General features: G+C 38.6%; 1 protein-coding gene across 1 annotated transcript in view; it reads right to left on the bottom strand.

The window, feature by feature from the left end:
• Positions 1–19,376, bottom strand: part of LOC124615895 (CCR4-NOT transcription complex subunit 10-B) — a 152,304-nt gene that overhangs the window by 53,039 nt on the left and 79,889 nt on the right. The window lies entirely within an intron of this gene.

Raw genomic sequence — 19,376 nt, 5'->3', positions numbered from 1 at the left:
AGCCAGTAACCTGAGAATGAACAATCACTCATATTTGCAGACAGAGAGCAATGGGACCCACAATGAAATATCCCAGATTCATTTGTACCATTGTTAGATATATATACATTACGGAAGATATAAAGGTAACAACTCACTACACAGTTGAGCAAATAAACAAGACTGAAAATATTGCTGAGCTTTTGTATGAATCCCCCTTACGAGCTAACTAGTACAGAATATAGATGCTCACATAGTGAAATACCTGCATGGCTACAGTGTCCTCAACAACAACATAACAGCAGCACTGTATCTTGAATGGGTGAGAGATGCAGTGCTTGTACAATGCAATTGGCTGAGACAACGAAGCCATACACATGTATACCTATGTGCAATCCGTACAAGATAGCTCTGAAGGAGAACATCGTCTGAAGGCCTACAAACAGCATTCTTTATGTCTCTATACCACTCAGAACCTCAACTACGGTTGAATTGTTACCTTCACTCTATCCATTACTTATATGCCACCCACAACTTTCCAATAACACACATAAATTTATCAATGACAAAAGATAACACTCATGCCATCCTTTAAAACACTGCTTACTTGCCCACTGATGTCAGCAAAGTTTTGAACAATGTGATGCTAGGGAGTCACAAACAAGTGTTGATCAGCAACATATGGTATTGTCGAGAAACCTCTATAGATTAGAAAAGTAAAGTGTTAACACATAAGAAAAGAGTTATACTATTGTCAACTAAAAATATATTATTCAGGCCTGAGATCAAGTGGATGGAAGGAAATAAAGAAAAGTTGCAGGAAGGTAGGAAATTAAGGATATGAGAACTGAACAAGTTGAAAGAAAGAGAGGCTGAGTGTGTTGAAGGGTCATTAGGCAACTATTGACTGAAACAGGGGAAGGGAATACTACAGAAGATGAATGGGGAGATTTGAGAGATGGTAAACCAGAGGTAGCAGATACTCAAATAGATAAAAAAACAACTATCACAAGAAATCCTTGGGAAATACACAAGATACTGAAATTAATTGACAAAAGGAGAAAGTATTAAATGAATCAAATGAAGCAGGCAAAAGGGAATACAGATGTCTCTAGATGAAATTGGCATGAAGTGCACCAGGACAAAGCAAGGAATGGATAGAGCAGAACTGGAAAACTGTCGAAGCATGCCTGACTATGGGAAATATGGATGCCACCTATGGGAAAAGAGATGAAACAGCAGGAATATCCAGGGCTCAGATGGCAAGCAAGTACTAAGGAAAGAACATAAGCCTGAAAGATGGAAAGAATATAAGGAAAGGCTACATAAGAGAAATAAACTTGTAGATACCATTATAGAAAGGGGAGAGGAAGTAGATGAAGATGGGATGAGAGATATGGAAGAATTTGACACATCACTGAAAGACCAAAGTTGAACAAGGTCCTGGAGTAGACAGTACTACCTCAGAGGTACAGAAATCCTTGGGAAGCCAGCCACAATAAAATTACACCATCTTGTATGCAATATATGTAAGGCAGAATCAGCATTCTCAGAATTCAAGAAGGATGTAACTAATTCATTTCAAAAGAAGATAGGTGCAGACAGGTATGAATATTACTCAACCATCATTTTAATAAAATGGTTGCAAAATAATGATAACTATTTATAGACAAATGGAAGGACTAGCAGAAGCCAACTTTGAGATAATCAGTTTGGATTACAGACAAATGTAGGAACACATGGACAATATTGACATTACAATTATCCCAAAAAAAAGGTTGAAGGAAGGCAAACGTACATTTATTGCATTTGTACATTTAGAGAAAGTTTTTGACAATGTTGACTGGAATACTCTCTTTGAGATTCTGCTGGGATAAAATACAGGGAATGAGACGTTATCCATGACTTGTAGAGAAACCAAACAGCAGTTGCAAGAGTCAAAGGATATGAAAAGGAGGCAGTAGTTGAGGATGGAGTGAGCCTGTCCAAGATGCTTTCCAATCTGTACACTGAGCACCATGTGAAGAAAACCAAGAAGAAATCTGGAAAGGGAATTTAACTGGCATTGTAATCCTGTCACAGACTGCAAATAACTTGGGCTTGAACAGAATGGATAGTGTATTGAAAGGAGGTTATAAGATAAACACAGCAAAGGAAAGTTCTGGTGGAGTGTAAATAACTTAAAAGTAAAACAGCTCACTGAACAGTAGAGGTACTGACAACTCCAGGACTGCCAGGCTAGTATCCATTTTTACAGTAGTTACAAAAATCATCAAGAAAGTAATGTACTTAAGAGTGGTTAGCCATCTCAACAGTAATGGGATACTTAGTAAATCACAGTTCAGATTTCAAAAATGCTGTTCCCCTGAGACAGCAATATAAAATTTCACTGTCCACATAATAGAGTCTTTAAATAGTAAAATGTCACCAACAGGAACTTTCTGTGACTTATCCAGAGCATTTGATTGTGTGAACCATGTCATTATGTTACAGAAATTACAATTCTATAGTAGAAATGGAACAGCATATGAGTGGTTTAAGTTGTAACTACAGAACAGGAAGCAAGAAGTTTCTTTATATGGTTTAAGTGATTTAAGGAAGTTTGCCACTTCATCTAACTGGGGTGAAATTACATTAAGTGTTCCACAGGGTTCAATCATGGGTCCTATTCTGTTCTCAATATATGTGAATGACCTACCTTCTTATCTGAAACAAGATGATAAACTGACACTGTTTGCAGATGATCCAAGCATAATTACTAATCCAGTCAAAGAATCTCCAATAGAAAATGATACAAATAATGTCTTTGGAAAAGTTATTAATTGGCTATCTAAGACTGGGATTGCTCTGAACTTTGAAAAAACACATGTACTAATTTTCTCCTACAGGGAGTACAGTTCCTTCAATAAATATAACACATCAATAGAAGTCAGTAGCCAGGGTAGAGCATGCTAAGTTTTTGGGTGTACATATACATGACTATCTAAATTGGAAAATTCATATTTTGAATCTCCTAAAGTGACTAGGTTGAGCAACTTTTGTAATCAGAATAATTGCCAATTTTGAAGATACAGAAATTAGTAATCTAACATACTTTGCATACTTTCACATCCTGATATCATATGGAATAATACTTTAGGGTAACTCAACACTTAAGATAAAAGCTTTCACTGCTCAAAAGAAAGTGATTAGAATAATGTGTGGGGCTCATAGTTGCACATCTTGTGGGCACCTGTTTAAAAGGTTAGGGATTCTTACAGCAGCCTCACAGTATATTTACTCAGTAATGAAATTTGTCCTCAACAAGGTGGACCAGTTTGAAAGCAACAGTGACATTCATGATTATAATACCAGAAGAAAGAAAGACTTACACTACCCTCTACTTAACCTATCTTTGGCACAGAAAGGGGTAAAATATGCTGCTGTAAAGCTTTTTGATTCATTACTAGATGAAATAAAATGCCTGACAGACAGCAGTAATAGTTTCAAAAATAAATTGAAATCATATGTCTTTGACATCTCCTTCTACACCATAGATGAATTCTTGAATAGGAATAAATAAATCTATATGTATAATACATGCATTTTGTGCCATTTACAGGAATGGAATAGGTAATAAAAATTTAAGCTTTATAATAATAATAATAAGGCCCTTGATTCATGTGTGCATTTCTTATGGACTTGAAACATTCCAATTCATAATGGTTAGCGCTAGATTAATCAGTGGAACACGTACTAACTAATTAACTAAATGTCAAGTGTGTGTGTGTGTGTGTGTGTGTGTGTGTGTGTGTGTGTGTGTCCTCTAGCTAACAAACTTTCAGACTCGTTTATGCGTTTATGTTCCTGTTGACAATTCCATGCCTCTACTGTTTGATGAGTTGTTACCATCACTCCTAAACTATATACATGGTTATAAGATAAATATCAACATGAGTAAAACGATGGAAATGGAATGTTGCTGGATTACATTGGGTGAGTCTGAGGATTTATGTTAGCAAAAGTGACACTAAATGCAGAAGCTGAGTTTTGTAATTTGGGCAGCATAATAACTGAAGATGACCAAAGTAGAGAGGATATAAAATGCAGACTGGCAACAACAAGAAAAGTATGTATGGGAAAGAGAAATTTACTAACAAGATGTTAGGAAATCTTTTCTATATGTATTAGTCTGGAGCATAGCCTCATACAGATGTGAAACTTGGATGGTAAACAGTTCATATACAAACAGAACAATTCAGAGGCTTCATTTACCATGATTCAGATTAGCTAGCTGTTTCTCAAGGAGTTCCTTGGGGAGTGGGGGAGTGGCCATGTACGTAAGAAACAGTATTCCTTTTGAGTCCACAGACGTATCACGGCACTGCACTAAACAGATATTTGAATGTTGTGTAGGGGCAGTTGAATTTAATGAAACTAAACTTCTAACTGTTGTTGTTTATATGTTCCCTAACTCTGACTTCAGAGCATTTCTGCTCAAGCTACAGAGGGTTCTTGGTTCACTATAAAGGAAGTACCAGAAATTAGTTATATGTGCTGACTTCAATATTAATTTTGTATATGATTGTGCAAGAAAAAGGATGTTGGTAAATCTCCTAAACTCATATGATCTGATGCAGATTGTGCTTTTTCCAGCTATGGTGCAGGAGAACAGTAGCACAGCCATAGACAATATTTTTATTCATTCTTCATTACTAGATGGGCATTCTGTTAGTAAAAGGGTGGATGACCTTTCAGACCATGATGCACAAACTTCAACACTAAAAGGGTTGTTGTTGTTGTTGTGGTCTCCGGTCCTGAGACTGGTTTGATGCAGCTCTCCATGCTACTCTATCCTGTGCAAGCTTCTTCATCTCCCAGTACCTACTGCAACCTACATCCTTCAGAATCTGCTTAGTGTATTGATCTCTTGGTCTCCCTCTACGATTTTTACCCTCCACGCTGCCCTCCAATGCTAAATTTGTGACTCTTTGATGCCTCAAAACATGTCCTACCAACCGATCCCTTCTTCTAGTCAAGTTGTGCCACAAACTTCTCTTCTCCCCAATCCTATTCAATACCTCCTCATTAGTTACGTGATCTACCCACCTTATCTTCAGCATTCTTCTGTAGCACCACATTTCGAAAGCTTCTATTCTCTTCTTGTCCAAACTGGTTATCGTCCATGTTTCACATCCATACATGGCTACACTCGATACAAATACTTTCAGAAACGACTTCCTGACACTTAAATCTATACTCGATGTTAACAAATTTCTCTTCTTCAGAAACGATTTCCTTGCCATTGCCAGTCTACATTTTATATCCTCTCTACTTCGACCATCATCAGTTATTTTACTCCCTAAATAGCAAAACGTCTTTACTACTTTAAGTGTCTCATTTCCTAATCTAATCCCCTCAGCATCACCCGATTTAATTTGACTACGTTCCATTATCCTAGTTTTGCTTTTGTTGATGTTCATCTTATATCCTCCTTTCAAGACACTGTCCATTCCGTTCAACTGCTCTTCCAAGTCCTTTGCTGTCTGTGACAGAATTACAATGTCATCGGCGAACCTCAAACTTTTTATTTCTTCTCCATGGATTTTAATACCTACTCCGAATTTTTCTTTTGTTTCTTTTAGTGCTTGCTCAATATATAGATTGAATAACATCGGGGAGAGGCTACAACCCTGTCTCACTCCTTTCCCAACCACTGCTTCCCTCTCATGCCCCTCGACTCTTATAACTGCCATCTGGTTTCTGTACAAATTGTAAATAGCCCTTCGCTCCCTGTATTTTACCCCTGCCACCTTCAGAATTTGAAAGAGAGTATTCCAGTTAACGTTGTCAAAAGCTTTCTCTAAGTCTACAAATGCTAGAAACGTAGGTTTGCCTTTTCTTAATCTTTCTTCTAAGATAAGTCGTAAGGTTAGTATTGCCTCACGTGTTCCAACATTTCTACGGAATCCAAACTGATCTTCCCCGAGGTCCGCTTCTACCAGTTTTTCCATTCGTCTGTAAAAAATTCGCGTTAGTATTTTGCAGCTGTGACTTATTAAACTGATAGTTCGGTAATTTTCACATCTGTCAACGCTTGCTTTCTTTGGGATTGGAATTATTATATTCTTCTTGAAGTCTGTGGGTATTTCGCCTGTCTCATACATCTTGCTCACCAGATAGTATAGTTTTGTCATGACTGACTCTCCCAAGGCCATCAGTAATTCTAATGGAATGTTGTCTACTCCCGGGGCCTTGTTTCGACACAGGTCTTTCAGTGCTCTGTCAAACTCTTCACGCAGTATCTTATCTCCCATTTCATCTTCATCTACATCCTCTTCCATTTCCATAATATTGTCCTCAAGTACATCGCCCTTGTATAAACCCTCTATATACTCCTTCCACCTTTCTGCCTTCCCTTCTTTGCTTAGAACTGGGTTGCCATCTGAACTCTTGATATTCATACAAGACTAAAAGGGTTTTGCAATTGGATTAGCTTTCCTACATAACTTGTGATTATATGTGACCCCCCCCTTTTTTTTTTTTTTTTTTTTTTGCGTGCAATAAGGGTTTTGCATGCAAAAAAATGTCACATATAATTACAAGTTATGTAGGAAAGCTAATCCAATTGCAATAGAGAGTTTTTTAAACCTCATTAAGGAACAAGAGTAGCAAGATGTCTATGTGCTGATAACATAGATGACAAATATAATGCTTTCCTTAATACATTTCTCACGCTCTTAGAGAGTTGCTTTCCATTAGAACATTCTAAACAGGACACTAGCAGTAAAAGGCAGCCTGGGTGGCTGACTAGTGGGATAAGAACATCATGTAGAACAAAGTGGGAACTATATCAAAACGTTAGAAGTAGTCACAATCAAGCTACAGTAGCCCATCACAAAAAGTATTGTAAGGTGCTTAAAAATGTTATTAGGAAGGCAAAGAGTATGTGGTATGCAAATAGAATAACTAATTCACAAGATAAAATTAAAACCATATGGTCAGTTGTGAAGGAAGTGTCCGGTTAGCACCACAAGCTCGACAATATAAAGTCACTTCATAGTAAAAATATTTCTATTACTGATAACTCAGATATATGTACAGTATTTAACAATCATTTTCTGAGCACTGCTGGTGAGTTAAATAAAAACTTAGTTTCTACAGGGAATCATATAACTCTCTTGGAAAATGCCTTTTTGAGACTGATGTCTGAAATACTCCTCTGTGATACTGACAAGGGGAAGATTGCGTCAATAATTAAATCACTGAAGACGAAGGACTCTCAGAAGGACTATAGCAGGATATTAGAGTACTCTGCTGCATGTGTTAGCCCTGTACTTAGCCATATTTGTAAATTTTCCTTTAAGAATGGCCAGTTTCCTGAATGATTAAAGTACTCAGTAGTAAAGCCACTTTTAAAAAAACAAGAATGGGATAATGTAGACAATTTTAGATCTATTTCTATCCATCAGTGTTTGCTAAAGTTATTGAAAATGCTGTGTATGTAAGGATAATTGATCATTTCATATAACATAATTTGCTATCAAATGTACAGTTCGGCTTTAGAAGTCATTTAACAACTGAAAACGCTATATTCTCTTTTCTCTGTGGGGTACTGGATGGATTAAACAAAAGGTTTAGAATTTTTTGATTTAACTAAGGCATTTGGCAGTGTTGATCACAAAATATTGCTCCAGAAGTTGGACCATTATGGAATACGGGGAGTAGCTCACAATTGGTTCACTTCTTACTTTAACAACAGACAGCAAAAGGTCATTATTCAGGGTGTTGAGAATGGATGTGATGTTGGGCCTGAGTGGAGTAAGTCAAATGGGGGGGGGGGGGGGGGGGGGGTCCCAGGAATCAGTCTTGAGGCCACTCTTGTTCCTTATTAATATAAATTATATGCCCTCTAGAGTTACGGGTACCTCTAAAATATTTCTGTTCGATGATGACACTAGCTTGGTAATAAAGGATGTTGTGTGCAAAAAAATGGTTCAAATGGCTCTGAGCACTATGGGACTTAACTTCTGAGGTCATCAGTCCTCTAGAACTACTTAAACCTAACTAACCTAAGGACATCATACACATCCATGCCCGGGGCAGGATTCGAACCTGCGACTGTGGCGGTCACGCGGTTCCAGACTGTAGCGCCTAGAATCACTCGGCCACTCCGGCCAGCTGTTGTGTGCAACACTGGCTCAGTTTCAAATAGTGCAATTCATGACCTAAGTTCATGGCTTGTAGGAAATAAACTAATGCTAAATCACAGTAAGAATCAGTTTTTACAGTTTATAACATATAATTCAACAAAACCTGATGTTTTAATTTCACAGACTGGGCATATGATTAGTGAAACTGAACAGATCAAATTTCTAGGTGTTCAGGTAGATAGTAAGCTGTCGTGGAAAGCCCCCATTCAGGATCTTGTTCAAAGACCTAATGCTGCCATTTTTACTATTTGAACGATATCTGAAGTAAGTGATTGTTTGACATGAAAATTAGTCTACTTTGCTTATTTTCATTCACTTATGTCACACAGTATTATATTTTGGGGTAACTCTTTTGGGGTAGCTGCCACCACGGGCAACAAAAATGACCAACACAGCTGGGCACAAAGTTGAAATGAGCTTGGATGACATATTTGGATATGTCATTCCATACTGCTTCAACTGTATGCCTTCAAGTTTATATCATCACTTATCAGTCAGGCATACTTAGTATAATACACTACAGATTCAAGTGTAGCTTAGAGGATTGCTGACACTGCCCCACCACGCTGTCTGCAATGTGATTTGGTAAGCTGCTGATGTGTATTGGTTTCCAAGCAATGATGACTACACTCTCAGGTTTACTGTGCACAGTATTGTTTAAACAGCAAAGTTGGCAGCCACACGGATCAAGATATTAGTGCTATTGATGAGTGGTTTCCACAGAATTGATGGATAATCAGGGGCTCGCGTTTTTGGCCAATGAACAGATTGAAATAACACTTATAAAATGTATTCTTTGTGCAAACATACAGTTTTTAAATGAAACAATGCCTATTGACATTAACAAACTAAAAGTAGGGTAAATTTGAATGTCAGTGGGGTTTGTTTCAGGATTCTAGTGCAAGTTGTTTATAAGATATTGTATTTTGAAAAATTCCCACACCGACACTTGTAGAATACCTGTGATAGCACACACTAAAGAACAACACAAGTTCAACACTAGTTATGTGGATTCTGACCAGTAACGAGACAACTGACCATCACAAGTCGTGTTCAACAGTGGGAATACACGCTTCCTGTCTGGTAAGCAACGACTACTGCACACATGCTAGCATTTCAGTGGAGATGTCCAAGCAGGCCGCAGTAATATGTTGTTGCATATCATCGGGTGTAGTTAGTATGTCCTTGAAGGCAGTGTCTTTCAGCTTTCTCCACAGAAAAAAGTCTACAGGCATCAAATCCAAGGAACAGACCAGCCAAAGTACAGGTTTTGTGTGTCCAATCCAATAATATGGAAAAATTTTGTGAATGATATACACTGTAGTATTTCAGGCTCTATCGGCTGCACGGCCATCATGTTGGTACCACATGTTCCTCCGAGTCTGTATAGGAACATCCTCTAACATCCATGGAAGATGGTCTGTTAGGAGGCTGCGATACTTGTGAATGTTCAGTGTTCCATACATAAAAAAAGGGCCTATGAGCTGATGGTTCACAACCCCACATCACATGTTTAAACTCCATGTCTATCTCCAAATGTCTGCCATTTCAGTTTCTTCAGCATCTCCATGACATTCTTCCATAATCATAAAAACCTGTGACCATTGGTACTACCCTTCTACAACTACAGTTACACACATACTCCATAAGCCACCACACAGTGCGTGGTGGATGGTATCCTGTACCACTACAAGTCATTTTCTTCCCCATCCCAGTTGCTGAGAGAGCGAGAAAAGACAACTGTCTATATGCCTCTGTATGAGCACTGATTTCTTGTATCTTATCTTCATGGTCCTTATGTGACACATACACTGGTGGCAGTGGGACCTTTCTGCAGTCAGCTTCAAATGCTGGTTCTTTAAATTTAGTCAATAGTGTTTCTCAAAAAGAATGTTGCCTTCATGCTAGGGATTCTCATTTGAGTTCCCAAAGCAACTCCATAGCATCTGCATGCTGTTCAAACCTATAGGTAAAAAATCTAGTGGCATGCCTCTGAACTGCTTCAATGTTTTCTGTTAGTCCAAGCAGTTGTGGTTCACAAACACTTGAGTACTACACAAGAATAGGTGGCACTGGTGTCCTATATGTGGTTTCCTTTACAGATGAACCACACTTTCCCAAAATCTTCCAAATAATCCGAAGTAGACCATTTGCCTTCCCTACCACAATCCTCACATGTTTGTTCCATTTCATACCACTTTGCAACATTATGCCCAGATATTTCAATGACATGACTGTGTCAAGCAGGACACTACTAATGCTGTATCCAGACATTATGGGTTTGTTTTTCCTATTCATCTGCATTAACTAACATCTTTTTACATTTAGAGCTCACTACCATTCATCACACCAACCAGAAATTTTGTCCATCTCATCCTGTATCATCCACTGTCACTCATTTTTCACACCTTGCCATACACCACAGAATTATCAGCAAACAACTGCAGATTGCTGCCCAGCCTTCTGCTAGATCATTTATGTATATAGAAAACAATAGTGGTCCTGTCACACTTCCCTGCAGCACTCCTGACGATACCCTCATCTCTGTCGAACACTCACCATCAAGGATAATGTAATGGGTTCTATTACTTAAGAAGTCTTCGAGCCCCTCGCATATCTGGGAACCTAGCCCATATCCTCATACCTTCGTTAACAGTCTGCAGTGGGGTACCGTGTCAAATGCTTTCCAGAAATCTAAGAACAAGGAATCTGGCTGTTGCCCTTCATCCATACTTTGCAGTATGTCATCTGAGAAAAGGGCAGAATTTCACACAAGCAGTGCTGCCTAAAACCATGCTGATTCATTGACATTGACATTTGTTGACTCTAGAAATTCTAGAATTCTGCAGCAAACTGATGTTAAGTATACTGGTCTGCGATATTGCAGGTCTGTTCTCTTCCCTTCATTGTATACAAGAGTCATTTGTGCTTCTGCCCTGTTGCCTGGAGCTTTGTGCTAGGTGAGAGATTTGCAATAAATAAAAGCAAAGTAGAGGGCGAATGCCATAGAGTACTCTTTGTGAAACTGAACTGGGATTCCATTCGGACTTGAAAACTTGTTCGTTTTCAACTAGTTTAGTTGATTCTCTATGCCAGGGATGCTTATTACTATGTTATCCTTATGGGACTCTGTGGAATGGTCAAATGATGGTATGTTTGTTGATTCTCCTGCATGAACAATTTCTGAAACATGGAATTTAAAACTTCAGTTTTTGTTTTGCTATCTTCAACTGCCATCCTAGACTGGTCAATAAGTAACTGGATAGAAGCCTTAGACCCACTTAGCGATTTTACATACAGCCAGAATTTTCTCATATTCTCAGCCAGATCTTTTGCTAAGGTAAAACAGTGGTAGTAGATGTACAGTAAATCTTTCCACAGATGCATGAATCTCTACTAAATCTTTGCCTGTTATCACTTGCATATTCTCTTTTGAACCGAGTATGTAACAGCCTTTGCTTTCTCAACATTTTCCGAATATAGTCAATAAACCATGGTCGGTCTTTTTCATCCTTAATCCACTTATTACCCACATTCATTTTCATGGCACAATTTACAATCTGTTTAAATTTTGCCCACAATTCTTCTATGTCCATCATAGTGGGACTAAATAATTGAAATTCATTGTCTAAGTCAGATACTAACAACTACATATCTGCTCTTTCAAACAAAAATACTCTTCTAGCCATCTAGATTGATTTATTAACTTCTCTGTATACACTCAATATACCTCGTTAGTCCTATCTAGTATGGGTCCCACGTATGAGCAACATTCTAGGATGGGTCACATGAGTGTTTTGTAAGCAATCTCCTGTCTAGATTGATTGTATTTCCACAGCCTTCTTCACCTTCATGAAATGTTTTTGTTTATGCAGTCACTCACAGAGCCTTTTTCAATCTTCTCTTTTCTTCCACAGTCTATCCTTTCACGTTTCCTTCCACTGCAGTCCTCTTTATCTGGTTCTCCATCTTGCTTGTGGTCTTCTTCCAGTTCTGTCCACCTGTGAGCCCTTCTTGGTGGTTTTTCTTGTCCCATTCCCTTAATCTGGCCAAACAAGTTCAGCATATATCTCTCCATTGTTTCTTTTAGAGGATTACTCCGAAGTGTGTAATGTATAGTTTCATTCCTTATCCTGCTCTTCTTGTCTCACACAGGATCCCTTTTATTCTGCTCAGATCTTTCTTTGTCCAAGTCCAACAGTCCTTAAGTCAAAACTGGTAGATAATATGACTTGTATCTCATGATTCTTGCTCAGGTAGGTATTTTCCAATCCCTAATTATGTCTGACACACAATAACAAAATTTCAATCAATTTTCTATTCTCTCTGAAATTTCTTCCTTATTGTTTCCTATCTTGGTTAGCTTACTTCCTACATATTTAATAGCATCAACTTCTCTAACAATTTTTCCATTACTACTTACATCCTTCTTTTTTTTTCATTTGCCCTGCTGATTGAAGTACCTCACTTATGTTAAGCTTATTTACGTGCCTGCTTTTTCAATGACCCTACATCAGGTATTTAGCTGTTCTTCCTGAATCATCATGTCATCTGCATATGCAATGATTTTCATATTATCTGCTGTTGACCCTTGGTGAACTTTCCTTCTGATGTTGTCCATGATTACATTGAAGGGCACTGGGGAGAGCACACTTCCATGGTGAATCCCTCTCTCTATTCTAACCCATTCTCAATTTTTCATTTACTATTACACTATTCAGACATTATACATGTTTCTGATTCTGAATTGCAATCTGTCCAGACCTTGACATCTCCCTTCCCTTTTAAAAGCGTAGTAAACCTTTTCATAACTGTGAAAGCAACTACATTGTCATCCCAAATCCCCATTTTTTCCTACTAGCTAGTGAGCTGTAAATATAACACCCATAGCTCATCTTCTAGGTAAAAACCCTTGTTATTATTTTCTTAATTGTGGTTGTATCTTGTTCCCAATTTTCTGTAAAATTATCTTTTCATAAACCTTCATTATATTCCTCCATAGTTCTCACAGAGTGTCTTCTTACTCTTTCCCTAGTGTCGTATCAATAAACCGAAGTCTCTTGCTTGCTTGACCTACGACTGAGTCTACATTATCATTCCATTTCATATCTCCAAAACTTAATAGATTAAAAATTTGCTTCAGTAGCTAGTAATTTTCTTAATTTATTCTACAACTAGTTTTGAAGCTTAAAGCTTATTTTTCAGGTGCCACCAAATAATTATGAAAACATAAATGGAAGGCTATTGAGCCAGTCAGTCATTGGTGATCACACCAATATCAAGCAAACGCATGGGAAGATAGGACCAGCAACTACAGTGTCATTTCTATGTCATGCTGCCGAAGCGGGTGCTGTGGTTGCTGGTTCTACACTCCAATGTGTTTGCTTGATGTTGGTGTGATCCCCATTGAGTGAATGGCCTAGGCCTACATGCCACTCATTTGTTGTTGTTGTTGTTGTTGTTGTGGTCTTCAGTCCAGAGACTGGTTTGATGCAGCTCTCCATGCTACTCTATCCTGTGCAAGCTTCAACCTACACCCTTCTGAATCTGATTAGTGTATTCATCTCTTCGTCTCCCTCTATGATTTTTGCTCTCCAATACTAAATTGGTCATTCCTTGATGTCTCAGAAAATGTCCTACCAACCAGTCCCTTCTTCTTGTCAAGTTGTGCCACAAACTCCTCTTCTCCCCAATTCTATTTAATACCTCCTCATTAGTTATGTGATCTACCCATCTAATCTTCAGCATTCTTCTGTAGCACCACATTTCGAAAGCTCCTATTCTCTTCTAGTCCAAACTATTTGTCGTCCATGTTTCACTACCATACACGGCTACACTCTATACAAATACTTACAGAAACGACTTACTTACACTTAAATCTGTATTCGATGTTAACAAATTTCTCTTCTTCAGAAATGCTTTCCCTGCCATTGCCAGTCTACATTTTATACCTTTCCTACTTCGACCATCATCAGTTATTTTGCTTTCCCAATAGCAAAACTCATCTACTACTTTAAGTGTCTCATTTCCTAATCTAATTCCCTCAGCATCACCTGACTTAATTCGACTACATTCCATTATCCTTGTTTTGCTTTTGTTGATGTTTATCTTACATCCTCCTTTCAAGACACTGTTCATTCCGTTCAACTGCTCTTCCAAGTCACCTGCTGTCTCTGACAGAATTACAATGTCATCGGCGAACCTCAAAGTTTTTATTTCTTCTCCATGCATTGTAATACCTACTCCGAACTATTCTTTTGTTTCCTTTACTGCTTGCTCAATATACAGATTGAATAGCATTGGGGAGGGGCTACAACCCTGTCTCACTCCCTTCTCAACCACTCCTTCCTTTTCATGTCCCTCGACTCTTATAACTGCCATCTGGTTTCTGTTTTTTTTTTTTTTATCATCAGTCTACTGATTGGTTTGATGCGGCCCGCCACGAATTCCTTTCCTGCGCTAACCTCTTCATCTCAGAGTAGCACTTGCAACCTACATCCTCAATTATTTGCTTGATGTATTCCAATCTCTGTCTTCCTCTACAGTTTTTGCACTCTACAGCTCCCTCTAGTACCATGGAAGTCATTCCCTCATGTCTTAGCAGATGTCCTATCATCCTGTCCCTTCTTCTTATCAGTGTTTTCCACATATTCCTTTCCTCTCCAATTCTGCGTAGAACCTCCTCATTCCTTACCTTATCAGTCCACCTAATTTTCAACATTCGTCTATAGCACCACATCTCAAATGCTTCGATTCTCTTCTGTTCCGGTTTTCCCACAGTCCATGTTTCACTACCATACAATGCTGTACTCCAGACGTACATCCTCAGAAATTTCTTCCTCAAATTAAGGCTGGTATTTGATATTAGTAGACTTCTCTTGGCCAGAAATGCCTTTTTTGCCATAGCGAGTCTGCTTTTGATGTCCTCCTTGCTCCATCCATCATTGGTTATTTTACTGCCTAGGTAGCAGAATTCCTTAACTTCATTGACTTCGTGACCATCAATCCTGATGTTAAGTTTCTCGGTGTTCTCATTTCTACTACTTCTCATTACCTTCGTCTTTCTCCGATTTACTCTCAAACCACACTGTGTACTCATTAGACTGTTCATTCCGTTCAGCAGATCATTTAATTCTTCTTCACTTTCACTCAGGATAGCAATGTCATCAGTGAATCGTATCATTGATATCCTTTCACCTTGTATTTTAATTCCACTCCTGAACCTTTCTTTTATTTCCATCATTGCTTCCTCGATGTACAGATTGAAGAGTAGGGGCGAAAGGCTACAGCCTTGTCTTACACCCTTCTTAATACGAGCACTTTGTTCTTGATCGTCCACTATTATTATTCCCTCTTGGTTGTTGTACATATTGTATATGACACGTCTCTCCCTATAGCTTACCACTACTTTTTTCAGAATCTCGAACAGCTTGCACCATTTTATATTGTCGAATGCTTTTCCTAAGTCGACAAATCCTATGAAAGTGTCTTGATTTTTCTTTAGCCTTGCTTCCATTATTAGCCATAATGTCAGAATTGGCTCTCTCGTCCCTTTACTTTTCCTAAAGCCAAACTGATCGTCACCTAGCGCATTCTCAACCTTCTTTTCCATTCTTCTGTATATTATTCTTGTAAGCAGCTTCGATGCATGAGCTGTTAAGCTGATTGTGCGATAATTCTCGCACTTGTCAGCTCTTGCCGTCTTCGGAATTGTGTGGATGATGCTTTTCTGAAAGTCAGATGGTATGTCACCAGACTCATATATTCTACACACCAACGTGAATAGTCGTTTTGTTGCCACTTCCGCCAATGATTTTAGAAATTCTGATGGAATGTTATCTATCCCTTCTGCCTTATTTGACTGTAAGTCCTCCAAAGCTCTTTTAAATTCCAATTCTAATACTGAATCCCCTATCTCTTCTAAATTGACTCCTGTTTCTTCTTCTATCACATCAGACAAATCTTCACCCTCATAGAGGCTTTCAATGTATTCTTTCCACCTATCTGCTCTCTCCTCTGCATTTAACAGTGGAATTCCCATTGCACTCTTAATGTTACCACCGTTGCTTTTAATGTCACCAAAGGTTGTTTTGACTTTCCTGTATGCTGAGTCTGTCCTTCCGACAACCATATCTTTTTCGATGTCTTCACATTTTTCCTGCAGCCATTTCGTCTTAGCTTCCCTGCACTTCCTATTTATTTCATTCCTCAGCGACTTGTATTTCTGTATTCCTGATTTTCCCGGAACATGTTTGTACTTCCTCCTTTCATCAATCAACTGAAGTATTTCTTCTGTTACCCATGGTTTCTTCGCAGCTACCTTCTTTGTACCTATGTTTTCCTTCCCAACTTCTGTGATGGCCCTTTTTAGAGATGTCCATTCCTCTTCAACTGTACTGCCTACTGCGCTATTCCTTATTGCTGTATCTATAGCTTTAGAGAACTTCAAACATATCTCGTCATTCCTTAGTACTTCCGTATCCCACTTCTTTGCGTATTGATTCTCCCTGACTAATGTTTGAACTTCAGCCTACTATTCATCACTACTATATTGTGATCTGAGTCTATATCTGCTCCTGGGTACGCCTTACAATCCAGTATCTGATTTCGGAATCTCTGTCTGACCATGATGTAATCTAATTGAAATCTTCCCGTATCTCCCGGCCTTTTCCAAGTATGCCTCCTCCTCTTGTGATTCTTGAACAGGGTATTCGCTACTAGCTGAAACTTGTTACAGAACTCAATTAGTCTTTCTCCTCTTTCATTCCTTGCCCCAAGCCCATATTCTCCTGTAACTTTTTCTTCTACTCCTTCCCCTACAACTGCATTCCAGTCGCCCATGACTATTAGATTTTCATCCCCCTTTACATACTGCATTACCCTTTCAATATCCTCATACACTTTCTCTATCTGTTCATCTTCAGCTTGCGACGTCGGCATGTATACCTGAACTATCGTTGTCGGTGTTGGTCTGCTGTCGATTCTGATTAGAACAACCCGGTCACTGAACTGTTCTCAGTAACACACCCTCTGCCCTACCGTCCTATTCATAACGAATCCTACACCTGTTATACCATTTTCTGCTGCTGTTGATATTACCCGATACTCATCTGACCAGATATCCTTGTCTTCCTTCCACTTCACTTCACTGACCCCTACTATATCTAGATTGAGCCTTTGCATTTCCCTTTTCTGATTTTCTAGTTTCCCTACCACGTTCAAGCTTCTGGCATTCCACGCCCCGACTCGTAGAACGTTATCCTTTCGTTGATTATTCAATCTTTTTCTCATGGTAACCTCCCCCTTGGCAGTCCCCTCCCGGAGACCCGAATGGGGGACTATTATGGAATCTTTTGCCAATGGAGAGATCATCATGACACTTCTTCAATTACAGGCCACATGTCCTGTGGATACACGTTACGTGTCTGGTTTCTGTACAAATTGTAAATAGCCTTTCGCTCCATGTATTTTACACCCGCCACCTTCAGGTTTTGAAAGAGAGTATTCCAGTCAACATTGTCAAAAGCTTTTTCTACATTTACAAATGCTAGAAATGTACGTTTGCCTTTCCTTAATTTATCTTCTAAGATAAGTCGCAGTGCCAGTATTGCCTCACGCGTTCCAATATTAATACAGAACATAAACTGATCTTCCCCGAGGTCGCCTTCTACCAGTTTTTCCATTCATCTGTAAAAAATTCGCATTAGTATGTTGCACCGATGGCTTATTAAACTGATAGTTCGGTAATTTTCACATCTGTCAACATCTGCTTTCTTTGGGATTGGAATTATTACATTCTTCTTGAAGTCTGAGGGTATTTCGCCTGTCTCATACATCTTGCTCACCATATGTTAGAGATTTGTCAAGGCTCGCTCTCCCAAGGCTGTGAGTAGTTCTAATGGAATGTTGTCTACTCCCAGGGCTTTGTTTTGATTTAGGTCTTTCAGTGCTCTGTCAAACTCTTCACGCAGTATCATATCTCCCATTTCATCTTAATCTACATCCTCTTCCATTTCCATAATATTGTCCTCAAGCACATCGCCCTTGTATAGAGCCTCTATATACTCCTTCCACCTTTCTGCTTTCCCTTCTTTGCTTAGAACTGGGTTTCCATCTGAGCTCTTGATATTCATACAGGTGGTTCTACTTTCTCCAAAGGTCTCTTTAATTTTCCTGTAGGCAGTATCAATCTTACTCCTAGTGAGATGTGCCTCTACATCCTTACATTTGTCCTCTAGCCATCCTTGCTTATGTTTTCATAATTATTTGGTGGGGCCTGAAGAATAAGCTTTAAGGTTCGAAACTAGACGTGGAATAAATTAAGAAAACTATTAGCAACTGAAACAGATTTTTATTCTATAAATACATTCCTCTGTTGCAGATATGCACTAGATCAAATATTTTGTACCCAAATGTTGTTATGCCTAGGTATTTGTATGTGTTGACAGACTGCAAACAAGACTTATTGAAATTGAAGTCATAGGTTATTATTCTTTTCATTTTGTTAAGTGCACTATTTTATGTTTGTCAATCTTTGCGCAACTTTGAAATCTTTCCAAGATCTGGCAGAATATTTCTGTAGCTTCTTTCAAACAGTACTTCACTACAGAAAACTGCATCACCTGCAAAAATTCTGAGGTTCCTATTAATATTGTCAGCCAGGTTATTTATATACAATACACACAGCAAGGGTTGCTGGGACACACACTAAGTTACTTCTACATCTGTCAAAAACTCTCCATCCAAAATAAAACGCTGTGTCCTCCCTACCAAGAAATACTTGATATGCCATATGATCATACTCAATAGTAAGTATATATGTGGAACTGAGTATAATATTTTTTGGAAGTCAACGGTTGTCCAGATATCATGTGAGAAAAGTGCTAGTTGAGTTTCACTTGATCAATGATTTCAGAATCCTTGCTGGTTAGCATGGAGGAGGTCATTCTATTTGAGATAGCTCATTAGTTTGGGCTCGGAATATGTTCTAGGATTCTAGCAGATGGGTGGGACCTGCGCTTTATTCGAGCGAATGGGAATGGGTTTTTGTTCAAAGGACCTACTGTAGATCGTGGTTAAAAGAGGTCCTAACTTAGCTGCAAATTCAGTATAGTATCTGAGAGGGAATGCATCAGGCCCTGGAGCTTTGTTTGATCTTAAAAACTTCAGTTGTTTCTCAACAACATCGACACAAATATCTATATC

Source organism: Schistocerca americana, chromosome 5, assembly GCF_021461395.2.
Source record: "Schistocerca americana isolate TAMUIC-IGC-003095 chromosome 5, iqSchAmer2.1, whole genome shotgun sequence".
In the NCBI taxonomy this organism is placed as follows: Eukaryota; Metazoa; Arthropoda; class Insecta; order Orthoptera; family Acrididae; genus Schistocerca; species Schistocerca americana.
Note: the sequence above shows the minus strand (reverse complement) of the source record. Positions and strands in the feature narration are given on the sequence as shown.